At 45.1% G+C, this 23,487-nt stretch overlaps 1 protein-coding gene across 2 annotated transcripts in view; it reads left to right on the plus strand.

The window, feature by feature from the left end:
* ZDHHC7 (zinc finger DHHC-type palmitoyltransferase 7) overlaps positions 1 to 23,487 on the plus strand; it is a 70,990-nt gene that overhangs the window by 5,748 nt on the left and 41,755 nt on the right. The window contains exons 1-2 of one of the 2 annotated variants that reach the window (XM_068260617.1): positions 21,432 to 21,765; positions 22,857 to 22,935. The gene's annotated coding sequence lies outside the window, so the exon portion shown is untranslated. Of the gene's footprint in view, positions 1 to 21,431; positions 21,766 to 22,856; positions 22,936 to 23,487 lie in introns of those variants that run through there. The other variant, XM_068260616.1, reaches the window with a different exon arrangement.

The following is a 23,487-nucleotide window of genomic DNA, read 5'->3' on the forward strand; positions in this document are numbered from 1 at the left end:
CTGTCACCCATAAACCTTGTTCAGATTGTGCATGAAGAATGTGTAATAGAGGAAGAATCTCCTCATTCCCCTGCAGAGTACCTGCACATCATTCTTACATGTACCCACACTTACATTGCCTAGGGCCTGATAGATGTTCTTTGTTCCGGTTTGTACCTTTTACAAGTACTCTTACCAAGGACTAGTTTTAGTCTAAAGGGAATAAATATAGTAGTCTACATATCCTTCTTACTTCAGTTGTCTTGTAAAATTCCTAAGCGTTGGCAGTTAAGAGACGAATTTAATGTTACATACTTTTAATCAACAAAATTGTAATATGCAAATTAGAGGAGTCGGAGTCAGTGGAATCCTAAACTGAGGAGTCGGAGTCGGTGGATTTTTGTACCGACTCCACAGCCCTGGTTGTTAACTCCTGATCTGCCTCATGGAAAGCGTATAATACGCTTTGTAATGTATACAGAGCGTATTATACAGGCTGCCTCCTGCCCTGGTGGTCCCAGTGATCGAGGGACCACCAGGGCAGGTTGCAGCCACCCTAGTCAGCACCCAAGCACACTGATTCTGCCCCCTGATCGCCCACAGCACCTATCAGACCCTCCTCTGATCACCCCCCCCGACCCCTGTTTGCACCCAATAACCCCCCCAATCACCCATCAATCACTCCCTGTCACTATCTGTCAACGCTATTTTTTAAATTGGGTCCTAAACTGCCCCCCCTGGGGGCTCCAGAACACACACACACACACACACACACACACACACACACACACACACACACACACACACACACACACACACACACACACACACACACACACACACACACACACACACACACACACACACACACACACACACACACACACACACACACACACACACACACACACACACACACACACACACACACACACACACACACACACACTCAGATCCTCCCCAGACCCCCCTCCTGTGTACTGTATACATCTATTCTCCACTGTAATCACCCACTTGCCAATACAACCTGTCATCTAAGAGGCCACCCTGCTTATGACCAGTTCCACAAAATTTGGCCCCTCATAGACCACCTGTCATCAAAATTTGCAGATGCTTATACCCCCTGAACAGTGATTTTGAGGCATTTGGTTTCCAGACTACTCTTCACGGTTTTAGGCGCCTAAAATGCCATGTCAATTTCTGCTAACTTTTGACAAAAAATAAAATCTTCTATGAACTCATACACCTAACGGAATACCTTGGGGTGTCTTCTTTCTAAAATGGGGTCTCTTGTGGGGTTCCTATACTGCCCTATCGCCCAGAAAAGAGGTAGGACAGCACTCAAATGACACGGGGGTCGGGCGTGCAGCGGATCCATCCGGGTAAACAATCCAGAATCCCCAAAACGATCCAGCACCGCTCTTTTATCAGAAAAATTGCTTTATTGGATCTTACAAAGATACATAAAAAGCTGTCTAGTGGCCACTATACAGCTTTTTATGTATCTTTGTAAGATCCAATAAAGCAATTTTTCTGATAAAAGAGCGGTGCTGGATCGTTTTGGGGATCCTATACTGCCCTGGCATTTTAGGGGCCTTAAACCGTGAGGAGTAGTCTAGAAACCAAATGCCTCAAAATGACCCGTGAATAGGACGTTAGGCCCCATAGCGCACCTAGGCTGCAAAAAAGTGTCACGCATGTGGTGTCGCCGTACTCAGGAGTAGTAGTATAATGTGTTTTGAGTTGTATTTTTACACATACCCATGCTGAGTGGGAGAAATATCTCTGTAAGGCCTGGTGCACACCAAAACCCGCTAGCAGATCCGCAAAATGCTAGCAGATTTTGAAACGCTTTTTCTTATTTTTCTGTAGCGTTTCACCTAGCATTTTGCGGTTTTGTGAAGCGTTTTTGGTGTAGTAGATTTCAGATATTGTTACAGTAAAGCTGTTACTGAACAGCTTCTGTAACAAAAACGCCTGCAAAACCGCTCTGAACTGCCATTTTTCAGAGCGGTTTGCGTTTTTTCTATACTTAACATTGAGGCAGAAACGCATCCACAATCCAAAAAATGCCTCACCCCGGGAGTATGCGTTTCTGCAAAACGCCTCCCGCTCTGGTGTGACCCACCCCATTGAGATACATTGACCAAGCGTATCCGCAGCCGCAAGCGGCTGCAGAAACGCTGAAAAAGCCGCTCGGTGTGCACCAGCCCTTAATGAGATTTTTTTTTTTTTTTTTACACACAATTGTCCATTTACAGAGGTATTTCTCCCACCCAGCATGGGTATGTGTAAAAATACACCCTAAAATACATTATACTACTTCTCCCGAGTACGGCGACACCACATGTGACACTTTTTTTGCAGCCTAGGTGCGCTAAGGGGCTCAACGTCCTATTCACAGGTTATTTTGAGGCATTTGGATTCTAGACTACTCCTCACGGTTTAGGGCCCCTAAAATGCCAGGGCGGTATAGGAACCCCACAAGTGACTCCATTTTAGATAGAAGACACCCCAAGGTATTCCATTAGGTGTATGGGGAATTCATAGAAGATTAAATGTTTTTGTCACAAGTTGGTGGAAAATGACACTGTGAAAAAAAAGAATAAAAATCAATTTCCGTTAACTTGTGACAAAAAAATAAAATTTTATATGAACTCGCCATACTCCGCCAGTAGTAGTCTAGAAACCAAATGCCTCAAAATGACCTGTGAAATCCTAAAGGTACTCTTTGGACGTTGGGCCCCTTAGCTCACCTAGGCTGCAAAAAAGTGCCACACATGTGGTATTGCCGTACTCAGGAGAAGTAGTATAATGTGTTTTGGGGTGTATTTTTACACATACCCATGCTGGGTGGGAGAAATATCTCTGTAAATGGACACAAGTGTGTATAAAAAAAAAAAAAAAAAAAAAAAAATAGTTTACAGAGATTTCTCCCCCCCAGCATGTGTGTTAGGTTAATTCAGTGTTAGATATATGGTATATTCTGTTGTATTATAGATATGTTTATTTGTCACTGCTGTGTATTCATTTTGTATGGAGTTGTCAGTAATCATTACTTACTAGCTGATGGCCCGGCATTGCTCTGGTATGTATTTGGCTGGTGTTGGCTCCACCCACTTTTTCTAACCCTTACACGCAATTACTCAATTAACTAGTTTGTGAGCTTTGTGGTCTTTGGCATCAATAATTTGCATTGAAATGAAAGATTGGCTGTGGCTTCACCCACTTTTCTGAATTTGAACCCCAGTCACCCAATGATCAACTGTACCAGATTTGAGACTTCTGCCATTAACCGTACAAAAATGGCAGCAATGAAATATTCCTCTTGAAAATCAATAGGTGAATTTTGATTGGCTTTTGTAGGCTCTACCCACTTTTCTGAATATTAATCCCAGTCACCCAGTGACTGACTGTGCAAAGTTTGAGAACCCTGCCATTAACAGTGTAAGAATGGCTGCAGTTAACTTTTTCCCAGTGAAATTTTGTATTTGTCTCCGCCCACTGATGACCCGGCATTGCCTGGATATGTATTTGGCTGCTGTTGACTGCGCCCACTTTTTTTTTCAACCCTAACACGCAATTACTCACTCAATGACCTAGTTTCTGAGCTTTGCAGTCTTTGGCATCAATAATTTGCATTGAAATGAAACAAATCTAATTGGCTGTGGCTCCACCCCCTTTTCTGAATTTGAACCCCAGTCACCCAATGACCATGTACCAGGTTTGAGGCTTGTGCCATTAACCGTGCAAGAATGGCAGCAATTACATATTCCCCTTGAAAATAAATAGGTGAATTTTGATTGGCTTTTGTAGGCTCCACCCACTTCCTGAATATTAATTCCAGTCACCCAGTGACCATCTGTGCAAAGTTTGAGATCCCTGCCACTAACAGTGTAAGAATGGCTGCAGTTTACATCTTCCCAGGGAAATTTGCATTTCTCTCCGCCCTCTTTTTGGTTATGGGGCTAAAACGTATCCTATATGTCAGGGGTCCCCCCCAACCACCGCTTCCTCTATATTCCCTTCTCCTGCCCCTGTAACTGATTCACAGCAGCGCACCCCGCGGCTGCTGTGATGAAGCAGGAAGGGTATTATGCCTTATGGATCCATCTATATATGTTTTACAGCCATATGTTTTTTTGGTGGTCTAAATAAATAAATGTCATTGTTTGCTTAAAGTATTTATATAGTGCAAACATATTACGCAGCGATGTACAGAGTATATGTTGTCTTGTCACTGAGGCTACTTACACACCAAGACGTTGCGTTTTAGGGGACGTTATGGTCGCATAACGTGCCTCTAACGCAACGCATGGTGGTGTTGAAGTAGGACGTCAGCCACTCCAGGTTAGTGATAGGAAGTCCGGATCTTTTTAAAGATTTTTAAAGATTCGGATCATTTGAATCGGATCATTGAAAATGTAGTGACAGATAGTAGAATGTAGTAAATTATTCAGGATTCCCACTTTTGCGATAATTAACCTGGTTTCGGCATCAGAAAGGGTTCCTTTTTCTATATATTGTTGTACAGTATATAATGGTATGTAGCCTTGCCCTCCCAGTGATGCTTATTCTGGGCTTTTTGTTTTTGTCTTTGTGGAATTTGCATCCCAGATAATTTTGGGAGACCAGGCAGAATTTTCACTGGCTTTGGAATTCTCTGAAACAAACATTCCTCAGAGCTGCACCTGACAGGACTAAATATGTTGCCACCTGTGATAAATTTCACAATGTAAATCTGGGTGAAGAAAGATTTTACATCGATTTTACAACGATTGAGGAGCCTGGCTGTATGTTCTGTCATTCTCTCCATGTTGTAAGTGGTCACAGACCAGCCTTCAGGAGACAGGTCATCTTCTACAGGGCTTCCATGTAGCTGTGGGCAGTCATAGTTTAGCCACCTGAGAGGACAGATGGAGGAGGCTGGTGATGGGGGATGACAGGAAGTGGCTGTCCTCATTGTCTCTGGTTGGAGATGCATGGGATCAGAAGCAGGCTTCAAGTCATCCTCTCCAGCTGCCACAGACTGAGCAGCTGATCTCAGAGGGGGGATGGTTAGCTGGTAGACCTCCTGCAGTTAGTATTATGGCAACTAACCCCAAACTACGCATGAGAATCAGTGATCCAGCACATTAGATATTATTTGGCTGTTGTAACCTCTTCAATGGCTGGATAGTGTAATGGTTAAGGGCTCTGCCTCTGACACAGGAGACCTGGGTACAAATCTCGGCTCTGCCTGGTCAGTAAGCCAGCACCTATTCAGTGAGCAGAACTTGGGCAAATCTCCCTAACACTGCTACTGCCTATAGAGCGTGTCCTAGTGGCTGCAGCTCTGGAGCTTCGAGTTCGCCAGCAGAAAAGTGCAATATAAATGTTATTTGTCTTGTCTTTGTTTTCAATGGGATATCACCTGATCCTTCCCTTGCCTCCTCATAGGTTGCTTGGCAGGGAGCCAGATAGGTCATCTGTTGTTATTAATTATTATTATTATTTATTTATATAGTGCCAACATATTGCTGTGCACGGTTACAAAAGGGCTATTACGTGACCGCCAAACCCAGTTTACCTTATAGCGGTGACCTTACTGTCTGTCAGCTGCTCCATTGCACCGGCCGGGCATTTGCTAGCGCTCGGCATGGGCAGTGGCCCTGACTCCATCTCATTGAGTCACATATGAGCGTGACCGCACTCAGACGTGACATGATGCAGTTTTTTTTGCCGCCCTGTAGCTGCGTCGGAGGGGTTATAAACATTGCCGTCTGATGGCCAGCCAGCCGGTATTTTGTCTGAAAAGCTTGTGCCGGTATTTACTTTACTTTATACCGCCACATCATTTGCCAGTTATGCTACGTACACACATGCGACAACGATCGTTCGTTGTCAACGACGAACGATCTTTTAATTGACGAAAGAACGACCGAAGTAAAGTTAGTTGTAAAAAGTATGTAACGATCACATCGTTAGAACGAACGTTACACCACGTAAAAGCACTTAATGCGCCTGCGCATAAAATTGTAAAGTTCCTTGGAGAAAAAGTGAAATGCGCATGTCCAGCCTGGTACGAACGATCGTTTCCAACGATGTGCCACTTTTGCTAACGATCGTCGGTGGTAAAAATCCGCCAAGACAGAACTTTGTTTTGTAGCGATTTGCCTCGTTCGTCGTTTGCCTTAATAGTCGTTGGTTCGTTTTTTGTAACGATCGTCGTTGGTAAAGATCGGGGAACGATCGTTACAAACGACTATAGTCGCATGTGTGTACGCACCTTTAGTCCCTGCACCGCACTGTAAAGCTAAATCATGCCATGTGCTGGCTGTTAGACACACGGAAGTGTCATTGATATTGAGGTAAAATCTAGCCAATAGCAGCAGCAGCACCAGCTGCCCACTAGCCAATGCCAGCACTGCTGCAGTGTTCTCCCCAGGCTCTTTTAGCTGGGTGCTCCACCCGGCTAATTTTGGTGACCACCCTGCTGTCATCAGCTCACATCTTCATCTTCCTCCTGTGCTGTGGGCAGAGTGTGCCTCACCTACATACCCCACACGGCTACTTTTTCATGCCACCCGGCTGTAAATAAATTCCGAGGGGAACACTGCGCTGCTTGTGGCCATCCAATGAGGAGTGGAGGGAGGGGCACAATTTAGAATGAAGCTCTGCGCTTAGAGAAGAGACACTCCGTGCCCCGGTATTGCAGAGTCGCTCGCCCTTGTGTAAAGGTGGCCACACACCATACAATTTATTTATTTTTTTATTTTTTTTTTTTTTATCTTAAATCGTTTTGAGCATTTCGGTCCAATTTTCCAATTGATTGGAAGTTTCGTAGATCGGAAGATTGTAAACGCCGAAAAAAAATTGGTTGGTTAAAAAAATCAAGAGAAAAAAGTGAATGAAGTAAGTTTGGTATGTACTGAATAGATACATATTTTTTTTTTTTTTTTTTTTTTCTTGGTTAAATACAATGTCACAATCCATCACACACCATACAATTCTTGATAAAATTGGTCGGAATTTCCCAACATGTCCAATCTCAAAAAAAAAAAAAAAAAAAAGGGAAATTTGATTAGGTTTCTAGATCGAAATCAAAAGCTTTTGATATTTTTGGAACAACCGTTGTATTTATTCAATTGGTGTAAAACTTGATGTTTTTATTGTATGGTGTGTGGCCACCCAAGTCGCTCTCCACAGTGACCGAGCAGCTGCTGCTGGAAGGCAAGAGGACAAAGGAGACCCAGAGGATCGTTATCCAGCAAGCTCAGTTCCCAGGAGTCACACTCTGTCAACAGATCTGAAGTGTGATAATCTGCGCTGGTTCTGGACTTTTTCCTGCCTGAAGCAAACATTGTGAGCATACCCCACTGTGCTGTCCCCCAATGTACCCCAGTCACAAATTTCCCGACAACCAATGATTTTTGAGTGGTCATTTCCACAATATCACGACGTGGGCACACAACCAGGGGAACCTTACTAACATCGCGCCACAATAATGGCTGTCACATCGGATCGCTCAGATCCCTGGCGACTCTTGCGCAAATTACCGCAATTGTTTGAAGTCTTGTTCGCTCCTGATGTGTGACGTCGTCATGCATACCCGCGGTCAGAAAGAGGCGTCGTGTTGTACAGTGCCGTATCATTACCCCCAGCAACAATACTATAACATGACTATAAACTGAAATATAAGGCCTCGTTCACAGTGGGGCATTGCCATTGCGTTACTTTCTTTTTTTATATTGTGTTTTCCTCCTGGCGGACTCAAATCACCAGAGCTGCGGCCACTAGGGGGCGCTCTATAGGCAGTAACAGTGTTAGGGAGCCTTGCCCAAGGTCTCCTTACTGACTAGGTGCTAGCTCACTGAGCAGGAAGTGCCCAGATTGAAACCCTGGTCTGCTGTGTCAGAGGCAGAGCCCTTAATCAGTATGCTATCCAGCCACAGCCACGTTATAGTATGTAAGGATAAATGCGAATCCAATGCCATTTTTGTGGAAATCTCCTGTAGTCCTGTGGGCTCCGGCCTGCTACACTGAGGTATTCTGGCTGTCGTTTATTCACTTGCCTAGTTGTGAGGGACTCGATAAGACTTTCTAATGTGGTGTAAATTAAATGGCCTTGTTCACCTGAACTTCCCAGCTTGCCCTAACGTCAGGCCTGTATCGAGATAATAATCTTTTCTCACGGAATACTTCCTCACAGAATAGCGCCATTGTAGTGCAATGATGTTGTGTAACTGGGGAAGTGTCTCTCGAGCAATAAGAAAGGAAATTAGGACAGGAACTACTGATGGGCCTTTATTCCTATGAAATAGATTTGAGCAACAGTGTGAGGAAATGTGTTCATCAGTGGAAGCAGCAGTATGGGTGACCTTAAAGAGACTCCGTAACAAAAATTGCATCCTGTTTTTTATCATCCTACAAGTTCCAAAAGCTATTCTAATGTGTTCTGGCTTACTGCAGCACGTTCTACTATCACTGTCTCTGTAATAAATCAATGTATCTTTCCCTTGTCAGACTTGTCAGCCTGTCTGGAAGGCTGCCAAGTTCTTCAGTGTTGTGGTTCTGCTATGAACTCCCCCTTCCAGGCCCCTCTATGTACACTGCCTGTGTATTATTTAGATTAGAGCAGCTTCTCTTATCTTTTACAAGCTGGATAAATCGTCCTCTGAGCTGGCTGGGCTTTCACATACTGAAGAATTACAGACAAAGGCAAAGCTGTTTGCAGGAAGAAACGAGCAGCCTGAAACTTCAGTGCATGAGGACTGCAGGGGGAAAGAAACACACAAATGATCTCTTGAGATTCAAAAGGAAGGGTGTATACAGCCTGCTTGTGTATGGATGTATTTTCTATGTGTGGACATATTGTACATCAACCTACTTCCTGTTTTGGTGGCCATTTTGTTTGTTTATAAACAAACTTTTTAAAACTGTTTTTAACCACTTTTAATGCGGCGAGGAGCAGCGAAATTGTGACAGAGGGTAATAGATGTCCCCTAACGCACTGATATGTTTACTTTTGTGCGATTTTAACAATACAGATTCTCTTTAAAGGACACATCTAAGGAAAAAAAAGAAAGAATCAAGATCTACTTGCATATCTACTTACCCAGGGCTTCCTCCAGCCCCTGGCAGCCGATATGTTCCTCGCCGCAGCTCCAGTGGCTCAGGATTCCCTTCATTTTAGATGCCAACCTCGCTAGGTCGGCATCTTCTGCGCAGCCGCGCCGCCAAGCCGCTCGTGGTTACGCTCAAGTTGCCCAGAGTTTTCTGTAAAGGCCACATGAGCAACGCGGCCGTGCGATCGCAGAAGATGCTGACCTGGCGAGGTCGGCATCTGCAATGGAGGGAGCCCGGGATACTGGAGCCTCGGCGGGGGACATATTGGCTGCCAGGAGCTGGTGGAAGCCCCAGGTAAGTAGATTTTTTTTTTTTTTTTCCCTTCTCGGACCTGTCATTTAAAGGATACCCGAAGTGACATGTCACATGATGAGATAGACGTGTATGTACAGTGCCTAGCATACAAATAACTATGCTGTGTTCCTTTTTTTCTTTCTCGGTCTGAAAGAGTTAAATATCAGGTATGTAAGTGGCTGACTCAGACAGGAAGTGACTACAGTGTGACCCTCACTGATAAGAAATTCCAACCTAGCAGAAAATGGCTTCTGAGAGCAAGAAAGAGATAAAAAAGGGAATTTCTTATCCGTGAGGGTCACACTGTAGTCACTTCCTGTCTGAGTCAGGACTGAGTCAGCCACTTCCATACCTGATATTTAACTCTTTCAAACAGAGAAAGAAAAAGAGGAACACAGCCTAGTTATTTGTGTGCTAGGCACTGTACATACACGTCTATCTCATCATGTCACATGTCACTTCGGGTATTCTTTAATCTATGACCAGCAGATAGATCCCTCTCTGAATGTGATCGGAGAAGGATCTATAACCTGCCTCACACTGCAGACAGATTTCCAATAGAAAATTCAACTTGAAATCTATTGGAAATCTTCCCAGCGTCGTGGCCTGCAGGCCCCCCCCCCCCCCCAGGCACATCACCTCTAGCTAGGACGTTAAATAAGTTATTAAGGAAAGGGAGGTGCTTGTGGAGGTGTGACTAGAAAATTAGCAAAAATGAGTAACCCTTCGCACACTCGCATGCAAATGTTCAAATAATTGCATTCACAGATTCACTCTTCCAGGCACCACTGTTATCCCTACAGCTAAGTTAAAAGCCGGGGTCTTAGTTCACAGAAGAATGCATTCTTATGCTTAGTCACCTATACTGCGCAGAAGTACCCAGGTAAACATAGGTGTCCTAACTCTGGCCCTGTAACATGCATAGTGCAGACATGCAAACATTCATTGCATCAAACCTATCAATGGATTAGGAGCACACATCCTGACGTCCTCTCCTGGGACAGACAGTGCATCTTACCAATCGCACAAGGGAGCTAACGTTATGTGTCCATGTGCACCATGCACATACACGGGCATGAGCTGTGTGCATGCTGACAAACATACAGGGGAAGGAGGGAGTGCATCGAATTGGACCCTAGCCACAGGGGTCAATGATAAGAATAAACATACATATATCCAGGCACATCGCCTCTAGTTAGGACATTAAATAAGTTATTAAGGAAAGGGAGGTGCTGAAGGGGGTGTGGCCAGAAAATGAGCAAAAATCAGTAACCCTTCGCACACTCGCGTGCAAATGTTCAAATAATTGCATTCACAGATTCACTCTTCCAGGCACCACTGTTATCCCTACAGCTAAGTTAAAAGCCGGGGTCTTAAGGTGGGTACACACGTCAGATAAAAGTCTTTGGAAAATGAAAGATCACAGACCAATTTTACCCCCTTCCATGTAGTTTGAGAGCCATACCTACACAGTCTAGTCTATGGAGCTGAACTCCACATCAGACAGAAATCTTTGCAAGATGCTGCACACACAGATGCTGTACACATGCAACAGATCATTATCTGCAAAAGATCTATTCCTGCAAAAGATCAGTTCCTCCAAAAGGCATTCATAGTCTATCTGCAGATCCTCATACACACCTTGTTTAACGGACAATTATCTGCAGATCAGACAATTATCTGCAGATTTGAAGATCCAACCTGGTGGATCTGATCTGCAGATGAATGTCAGTTAAATCATGTGTGTATGAGGATCTGCAGATCTCATAGACTATCATTGCAATTTGCAGGAATGGATTTTTGGCAGGAACATATCTTTTGCAGATACTGATCTTTTGTGTCTGTACAGCATCTGTGTGTGCAGCATCTTGCAAAGATTTCTGTCTGATGGGGAGTTCAGCTCCATAGAATAGACTGTGTAGAGTATGGCTCTCATACTACATGGAAGGGGGTAAAATTGGTCTGTGATCTTTCATTTTCCAAAGACTTTTATCTGACGTGTGTACCCACCTTTAGTTCACGCCTGGAAGAGTGATTCTGTGAATGCAATTGTTTGAACATTTGCAAACGAGTGTGCGAAGGGTTACTGATTTTTACCTGTCAGCGGGCGCGCCTCCTCTGCTACCCTGCATCTTTCTCCATTGCCCCCGCCAGCCTCTGTACCATGTGACTCAGCCGCATTTACTGACATCACATACATGTTACGGGGTACAGGAGGCCCATGCAGCAATAGAGAGAGATGTGCAACGTGGGGGGGGGGGGGAAGGAAGACCAGCCAGGGGTGCGCCGGGTCTGTCAGCCATTGGGAAATGGAACTACGCTCCTGCCGCAATTCCAATCAAACCCGAACTGGAAATCGATCCAAATGATGTTTGGGTGACCATGTTGTGGCATTAATCTCAGACAGATTTGAGCATTCTCATCAAATCAACCAGATATTGATGCCATAAATTTGAGTAATGGGCATCTTTAGCGGTGTCAGTTTTAGTATAGCTTCCCCATCTGACAAGTTTTATAATGTCTTCCATTAACCTTGCGTATGTATAGCTTCCCCATGACATTGCCCAGTAATTACTCCTCCCACTCCACTGAGCTGAGCCAAGCAGCGTGTCTGTACAGCATTGCCCTGTCATCCTTCCCTCCTCCCCCCCCCCCCCCCCACTCCATTGAGCAATAGCCAAGCAGCGTGTCTGTACGGCATTGCCCTGTCATCACTCTCCCCACTCCACTCAGTTGTAGCCAAACAACGTGTCTATACAGCTTTGCCCAGTCATCCCCCCCACCCCCCACTCCACTGGGCTATAGCCAAGCAGCATGTCTGTACAGCATTCCCCAGTCATCTCCCTCCCCACTCCACTGAGCTACAGCCAAGCAGCATGTCTGTACAGCATTCCCCAGTCATCTCCCTCCCCACTCCACTGAGCTGTAGCCAAGCAGCATGTCTATACAGGATTCCCCAGTCATCTCTCTCCCCACTCCACTGAGCTATAGTCAAGCAGCGTGTCTATACAGCATTGCCAGTCACCCCCCCCCCCCCCCCCTCCATTGAGCAATAGCCAATCAGCCAAAAGATTTAGTCTGTGCTTTTCCCCTTGCAGTCTGAACAGCAGAATGATGCAGTACACTATCTTGTCCATACAGAATAAGTTCAGATACAGAGAGTTTCACCCAGCATACAGAACCAGGGAAGTTGTACTGTGCAGCCTCCATACATACAAAGTAGAAACAGGTCCAGCGAATTACAACTAGCCTACAAGACATGAGACGTGGTACTGTGCAGTATCCATACATACCAAATAAGATCAGATACAGCGAACTACACCCAGCATACAGAAAGAGAGAAGTGGTACTGTGCAATGTACTGAGAATTACACCTGGCATACAGAACCAGGGAAGTGGTACTGTGCAATGTACTGAGAATTACACTCGGCATACAGAACCATGGAAGTGGTACTGTACAATGTACTAAGAATTACACTCGGCATACAGAACCAGGGAAGTGGTACTGTGCAATGTACTGAGGATTACATCCGGCATACAGAACCATGGAAGTGGTACTGTACAATGTACTAAGAATTACACTCGGCATACAGAACCAGGGAAGTGGTACTGTGCAATGTACTGAGAATTACACTCTGCATAGAGAAACAGGGAAATGGTACTGAGCAATGTACCGAGAATTACACCCAGCATACAGAACCAGGGAAGTGGTACTGTGCAATGTACTGAGGATTACACCCGGCATACAGAACCAGGGAAGTGGTACTGTGCAATGTACTGAGAATTACACCTGGCATACAGAACCAGGGAAGTGGTACTGTGCAATGTACTGAGATTTATACCTGGCATACAGAACCAGGGAAGTGGTACTGTGCAATGTACTGAGAATTACACTCTGCATACAGAACCAGGGAAGTGGTACTGTGCAATGTACTGAGAATTACACCTGGCATACAGAACCAGGGAAGTGGTACTGTGCAATGTACTGAGGATTACATCCGGCATACAGAACCAGGGAAGTAGTACTGTGCAAAGTACTGAGAATTACACCCGGCATACAGAACCAGGGAAGTGGTAATGTGCAAAGTACTGAGAATTACACCCAGGATACAGAACCAAGGAAGTGGTACTGTGCAATGTACTGAGGATCACACCCGGCATACAGAACCAGGGAAGTGGTACTGTGCAATGTACTAAGAATTACACCCGGCATACAGAACCAGGGAAGTGGTACTGTGCAATGTACTAAGAATTACACCTGGCATACAGAACCAGGGAAGTGGTACTGCGCAATGTACTGAGGATTACATCCGGCATACAGACCCAGGGAAGTGGTACTGTGCAATGTACTGAGGATTACACCCGGCATACAGAACCAGGGAAGTGGCACTGTGCAATGTACTGAGAATTACACTCGGCATACAGAACCATGGAAGTGGTACTGTACAATGTACTAAGAATTACACTCGGCATACAGAACCAGGGAAGTGGTACTGTGCAATGTACTGAGGATTACATCCGGCATACAGAACCATGGAAGTGGTACTGTACAATGTACTAAGAATTACACTCGGCATACAGAACCAGGGAAGTGGTACTGTGCAATGTACTGAGAATTACACTCTGCATAGAGAAACAGGGAAATGGTACTGAGCAATGTACCGAGAATTACACCCAGCATACAGAACCAGGGAAGTGGTACTGTGCAATGTACTGAGGATTACACCCGGCATACAGAACCAGGGAAGTGGTACTGTGCAATGTACTGAGAATTACACCTGGCATACAGAACCAGGGAAGTGGTACTGTGCAATGTACTGAGATTTATACCTGGCATACAGAACCAGGGAAGTGGTACTGTGCAATGTACTGAGAATTACACTCTGCATACAGAACCAGGGAAGTGGTACTGTGCAATGTACTGAGAATTACACCTGGCATACAGAACCAGGGAAGTGGTACTGTGCAATGTACTGAGGATTACATCCGGCATACAGAACCAGGGAAGTAGTACTGTGCAAAGTACTGAGAATTACACCCGGCATACAGAACCAGGGAAGTGGTAATGTGCAAAGTACTGAGAATTACACCCAGGATACAGAACCAAGGAAGTGGTACTGTGCAATGTACTGAGGATCACACCCGGCATACAGAACCAGGGAAGTGGTACTGTGCAATGTACTAAGAATTACACCCGGCATACAGAACCAGGGAAGTGGTACTGTGCAATGTACTAAGAATTACACCTGGCATACAGAACCAGGGAAGTGGTACTGCGCAATGTACTGAGGATTACATCCGGCATACAGACCCAGGGAAGTGGTACTGTGCAATGTACTGAGGATTACACCCGGCATACAGAACCAGGGAAGTGGCACTGTGCAATGTACTGAGGATTACACCCAGCATACAGAACCAGGGAAGTGGTACTGCGCAATGTGCCGAGGATTACACCCGGCATACAGAACCAGGGAAGTGGTGCTGTGCAATGTACAGAGAATTACACCCGGCATACAGAACCAGGGAAGTGGTACTGTGCAATGTACTGAGGATTACACCCAGCATACAGAACCAGGAAAGTAGTACTGTGCAATGTGCTGAGGATTACACCCGGCATACAGAGCCAGGGAAGTGGTACTGTGCAATGTACTGAGGATTACACCCGGCATACAGAACCAGGGAAGTGGTACTGTGCAATGTACTGAGGATTACACCCGGCATACAGAACCAGGGAAGTGGTACTGTGCAATGTACTGAGGATTACACCCAGCATACAGAACCAGGAAAGTAGTACTGTGCAATGTGCTGAGGATTACACCCGGCATACAGAGCCAGGGAAGTGGTACTGTGCAATGTACTGAGGATTACACCCGGCATACAGAACCAGGGAAGTGGTACTGTGCAATGTACTGAGGATTACACCCGGCATACAGAACCAGGGAAGTGGTACTGTGCAATGTACTGAGGATTACACCTGCCATACAGAACCAGGGAAGTGGTACTGTGCAATGTACTGAGGATTAGATCCGGCATACAGAACCAGGGATGTGGTACTGTGCAAAGTACTGAGGATTACACCCGGCATACAGAACCAGGGATGTGGTACTGTGCAAAGTACTGAGGATTACACCCGGCATACAGAACCAGGGAAGTGGTGCTGTGCAATGTACTGAGGATTACACCCGGCGTACAGAACCAGGGAAGTGGTACTGTGCAATGTACCAAGAATTACACCTGGCATACAGAACCAAGGAAGTGGTGCTGTGCAATGTACTGAGGATTACATCCAGCGTACAGAACCAGGGAAATGGTACTGTGCAATGTACTGAGGATTACACCCGGCATACAGAACCAGGGAAGTGGTACTGTGCAATGTACTGAGAATTACACCCGGCATACAGAACCAGGGAAGTGGTACTGTGCAATGTACTGAGGATTACACCCGGCATACAGAACCAGGGAAGTGGTGTTGTGCAATGTACTGAGGATTACACCCGGCATACAGAACCATGGAAGTGGTACTGTGCAATGTACTGAGGATTACACCCGGCATACAGAACCAGGGAAGTGGTACTGTGCAATGTACTGAGGATTAGATCCGGCATACAGAATCAGGGAAGTGGTGCTGTGCAATGTACCAAGAATTACACCCGGCATACAGAACCAGGGAAGTGGTGTTGTGCAATGTACTGAGGATTACACCCAGCATACAGAACCAGGGAAGTGTGCTGTGCAATATACTGAGGATTACACCCGGCATACAGAGCCAGGGAAATGGTACTGTGCAATGTACTGAGGATTACATCCAGCGTACAGAACCAGGGAAGTGTGCTGTGCAATATACTGAGGATTACATCCAGGCATACAGAACCAGGTAAGTGGTACTGTGCAATGTATCGAGAATTACCCACCATACAGAACCAGGGAAGTGGTACTGTGCAATGTACTGAGAATTACCCAGCATACAGAACCAGGGAAGTGGTACTTTGCAGTGTACTGAGAATTACACCCAGCATACAGAACCAGGGAAGTGGTACTGTGCAATATACTGAGGATTACACCCGGCATACAGAACCAGGGAAGTGGTACTGTGCAATATACTGAGGATTACATGCGGCATACAGGACCAGGGAAGTGGTGCTGTGCAATGTACTGAGGATTACACCCGGCATACAGAACCAGGGAAGTGGTACTGTGCAATGTACCGAGAACTACACCCAGCATACAGAACCAGGGAAGTGGTACTGTGCAATGTACTGAGGATTACACCCGGCATACAGAACCAGGGAAGTGGTACTGTGCAATGTACTGAGGATTACACCCGGCATACAGAACCAGGGAAGTGGTACTGTGCAATGTATTGAGAATTACCCAGCATACAGAACCAGGGAAGTGGTACTGTGCAATATACTGAGGATTACATCCGGCATACAGAACCAGGGAAGTGGTACTGTGCAATGTACTGAGGATTACACCCGGCATACAGAACCAGGGAAGTGGTACTGTGCAATGTATTGAGAATTACCCAGCATACAGAACCAGGGAAGTGGTACTGCGCAATGTACTGAGGATTACACCCGGCATACAGAACCAGGGAAGTGGTGCTGTGCAATGTACTGAGGATTACACCCAGCATACAGAACCAGGGAAGTGGTACTGTGCAATGTACTGAGGATTACATCCGGCATACAGAACCAGGGAAGTGGTGCTGTGCAATGTACTGAGGATTACACCCAGCATACAGAACCAGGGAAGTAGTACTGTGCAATGTATTGAGAATTACCCAGCATACAGAACCAGGGAAGTGGTACTGTGCAATGTACCGAGAACTACACCCAGCATACAGAACCAGGGAAGTGGTACTGTGCAATGTACTGAGGATTACACCCGGCATACAGAACCAGGGAAGTGGTACTGTGCAATATACTGAGGATTACACCCGGCATACAGAACCAGGGAAGTGGTACTGTGCAATGTATTGAGAATTACCCAGCATACAGAACCAGGGAAGTGGTACTGCGCAATGTACTGAGGATTACACCTGCCATACAGAACCAGGGAAGTGGTACTGTGCAATGTACTGAGGATTACACCCGGCATACAGAACCAGGGAAGTGGTACTGTGCAATATACTGAGGATTACATCCGGCATACAGAACCAGGGAAGTGGTGCTGTGCAATGTACTGAGGATTACACCCGGCATACAGAACGAGGGAAGTGTACTGAGATTTGCACATTGGACAAGGTCACTACTATTGTACTTTGGAGCAAGCTATACTTTTCAGAATGTTTTGCCTGAAGTTTGAAGGAGAGTGTTTCCTGTCTCTGATCTGTCCTTGAAAACCTGCATTTTTCTGATAAGAGAGTCCTGGCTGCACCTTTATCAGTCCTCACATTATACATTTGCAAATATTATTAGCCAGTGTTTGCTATAAAGATAATCAGAAGTGTTGTGAGAGTGATATAGAGGCTGCCATATTTATTTCCTTATACATAATGACAAGTGCCTGGCTGTTCTGCTGATCCTCTGCCTCTAATACATTTAGTAATAGACCGTGAACAAGCATGCAGCAGATCAGGTGCTCTGACTGAAGTCTGACTGGATTAGCGGCATTCTTGGTTCGGGTATTTGATTCAGACACTACTGCAGCCAAAGAGATCAACAAGATGCCAGGCAACTGGTTTTGTTTAAGAGGGAATACATATGGCAGCCTCCATATGCCCCGGCTTGCGCACATTCCTCAGCGCGTGACCGCAGCCGGGAACGCTCTGCGAATGTGCATGACATAATCGCGATGTCGCGCGCAGAGCGCTCGCTGAGGAATGTGCGCAATCCGGGCCAGCGCCTGCACAGTGAAGTCTGACTCCAGCAACCCGGAAGAGGCATTCATATGAATGGACAGCGCCCGTCATTTACCCCCTCCCCGCAAGCGGCCATGTGAAGCACCCTTTATGTGATTCTATTATCTTCCCCTGCTTTCTCTCTTCCTACCTCTCCACCTACCCTGTCATCCTACAATCCTTGCCTCTCATCCTTCTCCTTTTGACCCTTCATACAGACTACCGTGTCCATGATGTGCAGATGGTAAAGAAATTTCCAAGTCACAAAGGGTGAGGGTGTCCTGCCCTTGCAGGCTTACAATCTACAGGATTAGGGGGGAAGCAGGAGGTATATGAATACCTAGAGGCAGTATGTGTTTTAGGATATATGTAAAGGGGAACTGAAGTAAGAGGTATACGGAAGCTGCCATATTTATTTCCTTTTAATCAATACCAGTTGCCTAGCAGCCCTGCTGGTCTATTTCTCTGCAGTAGTATCTGAATAACACCAGAAACAAGCATGCAGCTAGTCTTGTCAGATCTGACTTTAAAGTCTGAAACACTTGATCTGTTGCATGCTTGTTCAGGGGCTATAGCTAATAGTATTAGAGGCAGAGGATCAGTAGGGCTGCCAGGCAACTGGTATTGATTAAAAGGACATAAATATGGCAGCCTCCGTATACCTCTTACTTCAGATTGCCTTTAATAAGGAATACAAGTTGGCCAGAGGATGAAGTTGGATGGCCTACATTACAGCTAGTTGGAAAAAGTGAGTTTTGAGGAGCACTTAAAGACCTCAAAGGTTGGAGAGTGACGGATGTGTTGTGACAGGGGATTCCGGAGGAGGGGTGAGGCACGTGAGAAATCTTGTAAAGGTGAATGTGAGTAGGTAATTCTAGAGGAGGACAGAAGAAGGTCATGTGCGGATCTGAGTTTGCAGTTAGCTTGGTATCTGGAAACTGGTAAGGAGATGTACGGGGGAGAGATATTGTGAAGAGCTTTTGTAGGTTAGGGTTAGGAGTTTGAAGTGGAACCTCTGGTTGATAGGCAACGAATGAAGAGCCTGACAGAGAGCAGCAGAGGAGGAGCGAGAAGAAAGAGGAATGAGACGAGCAGCCAAGTTCAGTACAGATTTGAGGGGTGCAAGTCTGTTAGGTGACAGTCCCGGTTCACATTGGCATTAAATGGTCTGTTTAGCGGGCTGTAACAGACCGTATTCTAAAGGATGTGAACAGATCCTATGTGAATCAATGGGATCCATTCACATTGTTCCGTTCGAAACGCATCTGTTTGACCCTTTCTGCCGAAGCGCAAGTTTGGGTCTGTTCTTATTTTTTCTCGCATTGACCGCAGGCTAACTGAATGGAGGGCCACGGATAGAAAAACGATACCCAATAAAAACTGATCAGTTTGATGGATCAATTTTTATACGGATCAGATCTTGATCTATGCCGTGTGAGCCGTACCCTTATTCATTGTGAAATCTGACACCTAACTCTATTTCCATTTTATTCTATTTTGCAATGATGAGTAAAATCTTATTACTGTACCATAATATTCTTTGAAAATACCGTGACCTGGATAAATCAGGAGGATGAAGTGTGATCCTCTTATTGACCTTTTATGAGTTCTGCGTAACTAATGCCTCATCGATTAATTTGTAGTAAGCAGTAATAATTAGCACTTATTGTGGTCAGGGTGTAAAATACATGTCAGGGTGTAGTGTCTGGTATCGATTTCTAATGAGAACACGGCACACAAAAGGCTTCAGCAGGTAATGTCACAGCCACTACAAATAGTAGAAGATAATTGTATTTTCATTATGTACTGCCTGTTCTTATTTTCCTTCAATCCAGATAGGTTTTGTAGTTTGTGTTCAGTTATTGTAGCTTCACTGACCAGGAACTCAACCCATTTTCAGTTTTACCTCAGAGTTGTAGAATTATTTCATTGTTCTGACACGCCGTCTTTACTAAAGGTGACCTGATAGCCTGACTGCCTTTTATTTTATACTCTGTTCCTGTTACCTGGGTGTGCAATGTTATTTGAACTTTCTCTTGTTTTTCCTTGTGTGTGACAGACCTCACTCATTTATTTATTTTATAGTTTTAGTGTATTTAAGGCATACTTTACATTTTCTGTATCTTGCTGTAACAAGCATGCTGTACACGGTATGATTTTACTATTACTTCTTTCTCAGTGCTCATTTCTGCTGCTTGTCCGGGTATTTTGCTTTCATGGGTGCCATCATCTATAATTTTTTTTGCTTTTGTTATAAACGTTATGAAAGTACTGTATTTTTTTGGACTATAAGACTCACTTTTTCTCCCTCAAAAGTGGGGGAAAAAGTCACTGCGTCTTATAGTCCAAATGCAGGGAGTCCCTGACTTGTGAACACCTGCCAATACGGACCTCCAACCCGCCACAATGTTGGGGACTCCCTGTACTGTGCCCATGCAGAGGAGGACACAGGGACACAAAGGGGCATAGAGGAGGACACAAGGAGGAGAGAGGTGTGGACACATGGGGGACATAGCAGGACACAGGGAAACACGAGTTACAAGGGAGCATGAGGTACAAAGGGGGCATAATACACAAGATGCCCCTTCACCATGGATGCACCAGGTTTAGTATATATTTTTTTTCCTCTGGTTTTTGTCCTCTAAACCTCGGTGCGTCTTTTATGGTCAGGTGTGTCTTATAGTCCGAAAAATATGGTATTTTCTGATATATTAACCGTTTAATCCTAAGGAAATGTCCACAGTGATGGTTCTCCAGTTGTTGTCAATGGAACTGGCTCCCAAAATTCTATTGGCCCCCAGATTGGACAGACTTGTTCTTGAATTCCACATTTAATCCATTCATACTTGTCCTCAATCATCCTGTATTCCCTATAATCTTCCACGTTCGGTATCTGTATTCATTCCAGGCCTAACCCGTCCGACGGCATTCTTCAAACCCGTCTAACCGCAGTGCATTTGATCAACTCATTTGCTTTATGTCAACTGCTTGCTTCGCTGAAGTCCCTGTGTAATTAATGAGTGATTAAGAGGGTGGCGTGCAGCTCCCACAGATCACTGTTTTATCATCGGTATTCCTACCTGCGGCTTTCGATGCTTGTCAGGTGTTGGGAAGATTTCTCTGGCACACTCAGCAGAACATACCTGTCCGGTCACGTCATGCTCGCACATCAGCAGCACGCAGGAAGGTTTAGTGAGTGGGCCGCCTTGCTCTTGTAATGTCGTCTCCGGTTCGTCGGTGTCATCCAGTGACGTGCGGCGAGTTTTACACACTGAGTGTGTACAGCATGTTTACGAGTCTTCCGTGACACAAATGTCTGGATTCTTCCTCAACAACTTGGGTTATCTCTGGATCAGTGCTGCAGTTGAGACCTGCTTTGATGATTGGGTTTCCATCGAGGACCTGTGGTGGATGTTTTGGAACAACACTGGATACTTTCAGCCCTATAGCTTAGATTAATTCAGCCTTTTGGATCAAGCTGGGAGTTTCTCTTTTATTTACAAGATTGCTGAAGCTTGGGCCAGGACCGCTGCAGATTGTGGGTACGATTTGTCTTGAAGGGTTTCGTTGGCAATTTAGGCACTTGACCGCAAAGTTCCTCAGACTCTGGGTACTTTGCTCTAATAGGGTCACAATTGTTATTTTGAAAAGCAAAATCATTTATTAGATATGTTTAGAGTGACCTTAAGGTGAAAATAAACTGATGAAATAAACAATTGTACCTATCCTCCTCCCTAAAAATTATAATTTTTTTTTTTTTTTATATCCCATACTTTTTATTTTATGCTTAATCATTTACAAAGCCTATTTTATTGTCTCTGCTCAATGGCTTTGTTGAGTGTCCTAGAGCTAAAATATATGACAATTTTTTTTTATTTTTTTTTACCTATCCCCCTGTACTCCGGTGTTCTCTGCAGGAAAACGTTTTATGGCTGTAATTCCTTTTAGGTGAAGGTTACGCTGTAATCCGACAAAAGAGAAACTGTTACTTGCATACCTGAAGGTTAACTTTTTTAGGATGAAAAAGCAACACAGCTTAGTTATTCGTACGCTTGGCACTGTACATACACATGTTTATCTCGTCTGGTCAGCTGTCACCTCTGGTATCCTTTAAGGTCGGTTTTACACCTGGCCATTGCAGTGTAATGCCAGTGCAATGCAGAAACTTAATTCATATGACCCTGCGGCAGTTTGTGCCAACAGGGTCATATGCATAGCACTACCCCTCCTCCACAGGCCTCTCGCCCAGTGATGTACTCCCTGCTGGACAGGAAGTGCGTCACTGGGATTCCCGCGTTTCCCCATCGTATTTGCGTCATTATGCGCACCACCACCAACATATTTAAAATTGCTGACTTGCATTATTGCTGCTGCAATAGGTAATGGAAGTCAAATGGTAAAGCACTTTTGACTTTGCGCCGGGTTGGTGGCCAATTGGTCATTTCCAGTGCAATGTGACACGGTAAATGTGCCTGGCCCCATTGCCCTGCATTGTCATTGCATTACCCTGTGCCAGAACAGGCCATTGCAGCGCACACTTGCACGGCAAGCGTAAAAGGGGCAACAATAAAGCTTGTTCTAGCGTGGCTTTTTATCACCTCTATCTAAATGATGCCTTTCTTTGTCTTTCCAGATCGCATCAGACATGACTGATTCCCTATCCAGAGGGCTGGTGAAGACCATGTGTGAATAACATTTATGAGTGCTGAGAGGTAAGTCACCAATTCTTTATATACTTCTGTTCTGTTTTGTAATCATTTTTACGGCCCATTTCCATTAAGATCCATACCCATGGAAAGTTTTTATCTGTTATTTTGACAGGCGATCCTCCAGTCCGCGTGATATAATGTAATGAAGATTCTATAACAACGGTTAACTGGTTCGCATTCCACGGTTTTTACCCCTTAAAGTAAACCAGAGCTGAATAAAGAAGAAAAAGCGATACTTGGCCGATGCTTCATCCAGCAGCATAAACACGTGCGAGTCCCTTGCTGTCCTCCTGCGGTCTGCCATTCAGCCACGATCAGCCCCAGTAAATGTCTCCGTCACATCCAGTCTGGGTCTTCTGCGCCTGCACGGACCTCCCACGACTGAGACAGTTACCGGGGCTGATAGCAGCTGAACGACAGACTGCGGGAGGACGCCGAGGGACTCGCACCTGGTTATGCTGCTGGAGAAAGGAGCGAGTATGTATAGATTTTTCTTCTTTTTTCAGCGCTGGTACACTTGACGGCTCCTGACATTTTTGAAACTTTAGCTGTGTC

The sequence above is a fragment of the Hyperolius riggenbachi genome, chromosome 11 (genome assembly GCF_040937935.1).
Source record: "Hyperolius riggenbachi isolate aHypRig1 chromosome 11, aHypRig1.pri, whole genome shotgun sequence".
In the NCBI taxonomy this organism is placed as follows: domain Eukaryota; kingdom Metazoa; phylum Chordata; class Amphibia; order Anura; family Hyperoliidae; genus Hyperolius; species Hyperolius riggenbachi.